Consider the following 6,788-nt stretch of genomic DNA (forward strand, 5'->3'; position numbering starts at 1 on the left):
CACAGTCACAGGGGAGTTTGGCTGGCCCAGGATCCAGCCTGCCAGTGGTTGCTGGGTGGAGACTGTGGTGCAGAGGCTAGAGAGAAGACAGTAGCACACTGCAGACTACCACTTTGTAGTCTGAGATTCACCAACCTCCACAGACTTTCTGGTTCAGTGGGGCCATGTCAGCCCCTCCTTGGCTGGGCTCTGCCCAGAAACCAGGCCAAAGCAGCTAACTTGCCAGGGAAGCCTAGGGCCAGGCTGCCCCAACCCAGTCCTACCCAACCACACTCCAGCCCCTGCTGCAGCAGAGATTAAGGATTCACCTGGATGTTCCAGTGACCTATCCACCACCTGGGCATTCAAGTGCTTCTCATGAGGGACCAGAGCTGGTCCAGGACCCAGAACATCACTTCAGCTTGATCTTTCAGTAGGTTCCACCTGCTGACAGGTTGCATGCCCTTTACACCACTTACTGACCCAATCTTACAGGGTATGGGGAAGTCTGAAGAGTGGCTGTTTGGAGGAACACCTACCCCTGGCCAAAGAAAAACTTTGCTCCTGGATAAGGGCAGAAAGAACTCAGCTTGGTGCCTTAGAATACATCATTTAGGCTCCTCATCTGTGAACATCTCTAATGGTCTGGAGAGCCAGTCCTGACCCTCCTGCTAGCAGATTCCCCTAGTAGGTGGAAAGCAACCTCTGAGCCCTGCTGAAGCTGTGTAGATCCTCACAGGCTCATATAACATCACCACAAATGGCCTGCTCCCCCCACCCCCACCTCCCGGAGGTGATCAAGAACCCCCTTGGGAGCTAAAGGGTTCCTCCTAAAGCTTGGGGCACTCAAGGACTCCACTTGGGGGAACCTACCCCTGGCCACAGACACAAAACAACATCTCAACAGCCAGCTCATTCACAAAACATCAATCAATAACTGGGAAAACAATGGCATAGCCCTTTAAATCATCTTCCAAACCAAGCAAATGGTGTGGCTGATTCACACAACTATCACCTGTCACCACTAAGAGTAAGCTGGGCAGGGGGGCTTGCTGAAAAAGAAAAAAATTAACAAGCAATCATAGATCGAGTGTAATTTCAGGGGGAAAATGCCAAGACCCATAAGGGATTCCAAAAGAAAAAGTTACATAAGAGAAATTATGGAGTTTGAGGTTGCTCTGAGCTATAACGCCACGGCACTCTACTGAAGGCCACAAGTGAGACTTGGTCTCATAGACAAAAAAAGGGAAAGAAATATGGGACTGTGTAAATTCCTCAGGAAGAGAGAAAGACAGAAGTCAGAGGTATCACAAGAGGTCCGTTAAACCTGCTAGAGCAACCCAATGGTGGCTCAGGACCAGTACTCTGCTGTCTGACACCATCAGGAACTGATCTTTGAGCTCTCACAGACAGGGCCATAAGCCACGCTTAACACCCTTATTTCTCAATTGAGAGGCCAAATGAGAAGAAACCACCAAAAAACCTCCCAAATTGCAAAAACACAAAGTGAAAGATCACCCCTAAAGAAAATAATAACTCCTTACCAGTGGATACCAACCTAAATGAAAAGATTAAAATGACAGATGAATTTCAAACATGCATGTAAGGGAGCACATTGAAGTACAAGAAGAAACAGAAACCCAACACAAACACACACACACAAAGGGCACAGAAAAAGTGCAGGAGAAGAACAACAACAAGAAAATCTCCAAAGAAATAGAAGTATTGAAAAAAAAAAAAAAAGAAACCGAGGGACTCAGCAAGATGGCGGCCAAGTAACAGCTTCCCTGCAACTGGGCACGGTGAGTCTGGGGAGACTAGATTCCAGGCATCTCTGGCTGGTGGGATCTGCCCATAAACATCCCTTTGAGGACACAGGGAGCCAGTGAAAGACTTCTGGACCCCAGGAGGAGGAGAAAAGTGGTGGAGAACTAGCAAGTGTTTGCATGTGTTCCTCCCGTCTAATCCCGCTGACAGGTGTAGGTACAGCAGCAGTGAGACTGCAAAATGGAAAGGCCTTATCTGTGAGCTGCTTTTGGTTTTTTTGGACTTGACACTCACTTGAACTACCTTGTGAGAACTTGGGCAAGAGTGCGGAGGATGTTAAGCATTGTCTAGGGTCCCATACTGATCCGCTGAGGCATATGGAGCTAATAGTTAGTGTTCACCTGTGGGCTGCGCAGAGCCATTGTGGGAGAAGTGCCCTGGTAAGTTCCGCCCACCGGGTCACAGAGCAAGGATCAGGCGGGAGCTAGTAATCTAGTGACTGAGCAGCCTAAAGGCATGGACTGAGATGCCTTGAAGCCTTAGCCCTCAGGGACATAAGTGAGACCGGTTTTGGCACACTGGGTAAGTGGATAGCCACTTCAGGAGTAATTCCAGCAACAAGCACTTTCCTAGGAAAGCTTCTGCTTAGCCAAGTTTAGCAGTTTAAAGTGACTTTTACATGGGCTGAGAGAGTGTTAGGGTTTTCACTTTAGGCTATCCACCCTGCGGGGTTTGAGAAATCAGCAGAGGCTTCCAGTGTCCATCTCATACAGGCATACCAGCATTGTGATTAACATCTTATACCCCAGAAGATCACCTGCTGCCCAGACAATATTCAGCAAGAGATATATACTGCTTTTATTTTTCTTTTTTCTGGTTCTTGTTGTTGTTGTTTTGTTTTTTAATTTCAACTTTTTCCCTATAGATTTATTTTTTCTTTACTTTTTTCCTTTTCGTTCTTTGTTTTTCTAGTTTAAATATAATTTCCCGTTGTTCCCTTTTCAACAATTAGACCTTCATTTTTGCTAGTGTTTCTATACCTATTATTTGTTTTTTGCCCCTAATTTTATCCCATAAATTTTTCTGTTTGCTTGTTTTGGTTTGATTTATAGCATTTTTCCTTTCCTCTCTACTCGGTGGAGGTGGGGTACTGTGTCCAAACAGGCTAGCAAAGAGCTGCTGACCTCAAGGGAACCACACAACCTGGCACACCCAGAGGTTGTGAGTTTTTAAGGCTGGGTCAAAGTACCTTACTGTACACCTATATTGCTCTGTGCCCTCTTTCCATGCCCCTCTTCTTTTTGGCAATATTCCCTTTTACCCACCCACCCCCACCCCCACCCCCTGCTCCTTTCTCTATTTTCTTTTCTTTCTTTCTTTTTTTTTTTTTCTTTTTTCCCTTCTTGCTCTTCAACATTCTAATCCTTCTGGTCCTGTACCAAAAGAACTCATCAAAACCCTGGTCCAGAGGCATGGCAACTTAAAGAGCAAGAGAAAGTGAAAGGAAAATCAGTGTAAGAAATCACTCATGAGAAAGAAGCAGCAGAAAAATCCTGGCAACATGAAAAAACAGTCCAGAGCAATCCCCCCCCCCGCCAAGGGAACATGAGGTAGCTACTGCAGAGGATTCTACCTATAAAGAAATGACAGAAAGGGAATTTAGAATACACATGATGAAAACAATGAAGGACAGTACTGATAAAGTGGAAAATAACCAAAAGGAAGTCCAAAAACAGAATCAAATAAGAGATGAATGATATGAAGAACATAGAAAGGATATAGCAGAGCAGAAGGAACTGAAGCAGTCAATTATGGAACTTAAAGATGCAATATAAAGCTTCAGCAACAGGTTAGACCATGCAGAAGAAAGAATTTCAGAGGTAGAAGACAAAGTTATTGACATAACTCAGATAGTTAAAGAGGCAGAAAAGAAGAGAGAGAAAGAAGAACGTTCACTGACAGAATTATGGGACTTTATGAAGCGTTCAAACATATGAATTATAGGAATTCCAGAAGGGGAAGAATAATGCCCCCAGGGGAATGGAAGCCATACTAGAGAATATTATAAATGAAAATTTCCCAAATATCACCACAGATTCTGACACACTCCTTTCAGAGGGATATCGAACCCTAGGTCACCTCAACTCTAGCTGAGCTTCTCCAAGACGTATTGTGATGAACCTATCCAAAGTCAAGACAAAAGAAAAGATTCTTTAAGCCGCCAGGAGTGAGCGCCAGTTGACCTACAGGGGCAAATCCATCAGGGTGACTGCAGACTTCTCTAATGAAACTTTTCACACAAGAAGACAATGGTCATCTACCTTTCATCTACTTAAACAGAACAATTTGCAGCCCAGAATTCTATTAAGCTAAGATTTAGAATTGACAGAGAAATCAAATCATTTACTGACATACAAACACTGAGGAAATTTGCCACAACAAGACCAGCTCTACAGGAAATATTTCAACCTGTTCTACACACTGACCATCACAATGGATCAAAAGCACAGTAAGAACTCAGCAATTAAAGGACAGAATCTAACTTCCACACTGATGCAAAAGATAAAACGAAGCAATGGACTCTCACAAAATAAGATGAATAGAACACTACTATACTTATCAATTATCTCAATAAATGTTAATGGCATGAATTCCCCACTGAAGAGGCATAGATTGGCTGACTGAATTAAAAAAACACAAGCCATCCATTTGGTGTCTACGGGCAACACACTTAGCTTCAAAATACAAATTAAAACTCTGAGTTAAGGGTTGGAAGACAATTTTTCAGGCAAACGGAATTCAGAACAAAAGAGGAGTTGTAAACTTATTTTCAGATACATAGGGATTTAAAGAAACTAAAGTCAAAAAAGACAAAAATGGTCACTTTATATTGGTCAAGGAAAAAATACAATAAGAAGACATTTCAATTCTAAATATTTATGCACCCAATTTAAATGCTCCCAGATTCTTGAAACAGACCTTACTCAGTCTGAGCAATATGATATCTGATAATATCATAATAACAGGGGACTTTAACACTCCTCTTACAGAGCTGGACAGATCCTTTAAACAGAAATTAAACAGAGATATAAGGACTTAAATGAGACCCTAGAAAAACTGTGTTTGATAGACGCATATAGAACACTCCGTGCCAAAGACAAAGAGTATGCATTCTTCTCATCACTCCATGGAACATTCTCCAAAATTGATCATATCCTAGGACACAAAACAAGGCTCAACAGAATCGAATTTTTACCTTGTGTCTTTTCAGACCACAAGGCACTAAAGGTGGAACTCAACTCTAACAAAAACTCTACTCCACAAAGGCATGGAAATTAAATGACCTTCTGTTGAATGACACTTGGGTGCAGTAAGAAATAAAACAGGAAATCACTAACTTCCTTGAGCATAACAACAATGAAGACACAAGCTACCAAAACCTGTGGGATGGGTGGCGCCTGTGGCTCAGTGAGTAGGGCACCTGCCCCATATGCCAAGGGTGGCGGGTTCAAACCCAGCCCCGGCCAAACTGCAACAAAAAAATAGCCGGGCGTTGTGGCGGGCGCCTGTAGTCCCAGCTGCTCGGGAGGCTGAGGCAAGAGAATCGCGTAAGCCCAAGAGTTAGAGGTTGCTGTGAGCCATGTGACACCACGGCACTCTACCCGAGGGCGGTACAGTGAGACTCTGTCTCTACAAAAAAAAAAAAAAAAAGAAAACCTGTGGGATACTGCAAAAGCAGTTTATCACTTAAGATGCCTACATTCCAAAAACAGAAAGAGAGTGCATCAACAAACTCACAATCCATCTTATAGAATTGGAAAAAGAAGAACAATCTAAGCCTAAACCCAGTAGAAGAAAAGAAATATCCAAAATCAAATCAGAGATCAATGTAATTGAAAACAAAAGAATCATTCAGAAAATTAATGAAACAAGGAGTTGGTTTTTTAAAAAAATAAATAACAGATAAATCTTTGGCCAGATTAACTAGAAATAAAAAAGTAAAATCTCTACTAACCTCAATCAGAAATGGTAAAGGGGAAATAACAACAGATGCCACAGAGATACAAGAGATCATCTCTGAATACTACCAGAAACTCTATGCTTAGAAATTTGACAATGTGAAGGAAATGGATCAACATTTGGAATCACACCCTCTCCCTACACTTAGCTAGGAAGAAATAGAGCTCCTGAACAGACCAATTTCAAGCACTGAGATTAAAAAAACAATAAAAAAGCTTCCAACAAAAAAATGCCCTGACCAGATGGCTTCACACCAGAATTCTATCAAACTTTCAAGGAAGAGCTTATTCCCATACTGCAGAAATTATTCCAAAAAATTGAGGTGGAAGGAATCTTCCCCAACACGTTCTATGAAACAAACATCACCCTGATACCAAAACCAGGAAAAGACCCAACTAAAAAGGACAATTTCAGACCAATTTTACTCATGAATAGTGATGCAAAAATTCTCAACAAAATCCTAGCCAATAGATTATAGCCTATCATCAAAAAAGTCACACATCATGATCAAGTAGGTTTCATCCCAGGAATGCAAGGCTGGTTTAACATACACAAGTCCATAAACGTTTTTCCAGTTTTTCTTTTTTTTTTTTTTTTCATGAGTCGGGGTCTCACTGTTGCTCAGGCGAGTCTCGAACTCCTGCACTCAAGTGATTCTCCCTCCTCAGCCTCCCACAGTGCTGGGATTACAGGCGTGAGCCACTGCACCCGGCAACAAGTCCATAAATGTTATCGACCATGTTAACAGAAGCAAAAATAAAGACCATATGATCCTCTCAATAGATACAGAAAAAGCATTAGATAAAATCCAGCATCCTTTTCTAATCAGAACACTGAAGAGTATAGGCATAGGTGGCACATTTCTGAAACTGATTGAAGCTATCTATGACAAATCCACAGCTAATATTTTACTAAATAAAGTAAAACTGAAAGCTTTTACTCTTAGAACTGGAACCAGACATGGTTGTTCTCTGTCATCATTACTTTTCAACATAGTGCTGGAAGTTCTAGCCAATACAATT

The sequence above is a fragment of the Nycticebus coucang genome, chromosome 10 (genome assembly GCF_027406575.1).
Source record: "Nycticebus coucang isolate mNycCou1 chromosome 10, mNycCou1.pri, whole genome shotgun sequence".
In the NCBI taxonomy this organism is placed as follows: domain Eukaryota; kingdom Metazoa; phylum Chordata; class Mammalia; order Primates; family Lorisidae; genus Nycticebus; species Nycticebus coucang.